The 2,821-nt window shown below is 41.5% G+C and overlaps 1 pseudogene; it reads left to right on the forward strand.

The window, feature by feature from the left end:
• Positions 1–669: 669 nt before the first annotated feature.
• On the forward strand, positions 670–1,596 carry LOC102011014 (annotated as a pseudogene).
• Positions 1,597–2,821: the final 1,225 nt, after the last annotated feature.

Raw genomic sequence — 2,821 nt, forward strand, 5'->3', positions numbered from 1 at the left:
ATACCTATTCTTGCCATGTGTACATGAACTTTTATCAAGATAGATCACATCTGGGGCCATAAAACAAGCCTCAACAAAGTCAAAAGGCTTCAAGTCACACAAAGTCTTTGCCAACAGAATTAAATTAGAAATGAGGAACATAAAGATCCTTGAGCTGGGCATGGTGAGCATGCCTATAATCCCAGCACTCAGAAGGCTGAGACAGGAATGCCTCGAGTTCAAGGCCAACCTGGGTTGGGCTGGGGATATAGCTCAGCAGCACAAGCGCCTGCCTGGCAAGCGCAAGGTCCTGAGTTCGATTCCCAATACAAAAAAAAAAAAAAAAAAGGCCAACCTGGGCTACATAGTGAGTTCAAGCCTAGCCTAAACTATATAGCAAGACCCTATCTCAAAAAACAAAACAAAACAAAAACAAAAAGAATCCAAATCGAACCAAAACAAAAAAGAAATCAAGCTAGGTATGGTAGTATACACCTGTAATGGGAGCATGCTAGGAAGCTGAGAAAGGAGGATTGCAAGTTCGAGCCCAGTCTGGGAAATTTAGTGACTTAGTGAGACTCTGTCTCAAAATAAAAAATAAAAAATAGGGCTGGGAATATAGTTCAATGTCCAGGCCCAATAACACACACACACACACACACACACACACACACACAGACACACACACACACACACACCAACAAAAAAATGGAAATTGGAAGGTAATTTGAAACTGAATTACAATGAAAACACACCAGAATTCTTGGGGTATTGCTACAAGACTTAAAAATAAATCCAAGAGCTGGATGCAGTGGCATATACCTGTAATGTGAATACTTGGGAGGCTGAGAAGAGGATTCCAATCCCAAGGTGGACACCAGTTTGAACTTAGACTACATAATAAGACCCTACCTTAAAAATAAAAAAAATTGTGACTGGAAGACACTTTGCAACAGCCCTCGGCCCTGGCCACAAGTGCCCCCTTCCCAGATCCTCCTGTGACTGGGATCTGCCTTCTCCTTAAAAGCACCATGGCGGCCCTCAGACCCCTTGTGAAGCTCAAGATCATCAAAAAGAGGACCAAGTAGTTCATCCGGGGCCAGTCAGACCAATATGTCAAAATTAAGCACAACTGGCAGAAACCCAGAGGCATCAACAACAGGGTGCGGAGAAGGTTCAAGGCCAGAACTTGATGCCCAACATAGGTTATGGAAGCAACAAGAAGACAAAGCACATACCGCCCAGTGGCTTCCGAAGTTCCTGGTACACAACGTTAAGGAGCTGGAGGTGCTGCTGATGTGCAACAAGTCTGCAGAGACTGCTCACAACATCTCCTCTAAGAACCGCAAGGCCATCATGGAAAGAGCAGTCCAGCTTGCCATCCGAATCACCAACCCCAATGCCAGGCTGCGCAGCAAGGAAAACGAGTAGACAGCTTGTGTGCATGTTTATTTGTGCTTAAATAAAACCACAAAAACTGAAAATAAATAAATTTAAAAAAAATAAAGAAATCTAGTGCTGAGCATATAGCTCAGTGGTAGAGTGCTTGCCTGGTATATGTGAGACCTAGGTTTTGAGCCTTAACACAAGAGAAGATATCTCAATTTCCATCTTTTTTTTTTTTTTGAGACAGGGTCTATGTAGTCCCCAGGCAGGCCTTGAACTCATGGCAATCCTCTTGCCTCAGCCTCCTGAGTGCTAGGGTTACAGGTGTGCAATTTCCATATTAAATTACTAAAAAAGAGCAAGTTAAAGACAGGAATATCCACACTGTTTAGCACTGTATTAGAAACTTCAACAAGCATAATTAAGCAGGAAATAGAAGGTATCCAGACTAGAAAGAAAGCAAAGCTTTTTTTTTGTACCAGGAATTGAACTCAGGACCTCATGCAGGAAATAAAACGTTTAATTCACGTTCACCATGATTCCCTATGTAGAAAACGTGGACTCTACAGAAAAAAGCTGTTAAAAGCTAAAAAGTGAGTTCAGTAAGGTGTTAGGATATAAGATCAGGGCTGGGGATATACCTCAGTGGCATAAGCACCTGCCTGGCAAGTGCAACGTCCTGAGTTCAATTCCCGGTACCAAAAAAAAAAAAGGCTATAAGATGAATATTAAAAAATCAATTGTATTTCTATATATTAACAGTGAAAAATCAGAACTAAATCCATACCACTTATAACAGCACAAAAATAATGAAATACTTAGGGATTAAGTCCAACAAAAGATGTGAAACACTGGTGGTACCTGCCTGACAACCCAGCACTCTGAGAGGCTGAGGCAGGAGGATCACAATTTTGAGCTCAGCCGGGTCAATTTAGTGAGACCCTATCTCAAAACAGAAGGGCTGGAGATGTGGTTGAGCGCAAAGACCCTGGGTTCAATGCCCAGTACTAGGGGTAAAATAAAGATGTGAAAAACACAGGCCCTAAAGACATAAGGTACTGCTGAGAGAAAGTAAATGTGACTTAAATAAACGGAGAGGCCTAAGTTACTCATGGGTTGGGAGACCTGACATCATTATTAGTTCTTTCCAAAATTATCTATAGATTTGACACAATTCCAGCTGAAATTGCTGTCAGCTTTTTGTAGAAATCAACAAGATGATTTAAAGGTCCATGTGGGAATGCAAAAGGCCTGGAAGGGGAAACAAACAAAGAGGGAGCAGCGATTGAGTCTAAGAATTATTATTATGCTGTAGTACTAAAACCAGGTGTTAGCATACAATTAGACACACATCAATGGAACAGAGCAGAAACTCCAGAAATAAATTCACTCACATGTGGATAACTAATTTTTGTCAAAGGCACAAAGGCACAAAGGCAAAAGGGGAAGGATAACT

This window comes from Chinchilla lanigera, unplaced genomic scaffold (genome assembly GCF_000276665.1).
Source record: "Chinchilla lanigera isolate Chin_1 unplaced genomic scaffold, ChiLan1.0 scaffold00021, whole genome shotgun sequence".
In the NCBI taxonomy this organism is placed as follows: domain Eukaryota; kingdom Metazoa; phylum Chordata; class Mammalia; order Rodentia; family Chinchillidae; genus Chinchilla; species Chinchilla lanigera.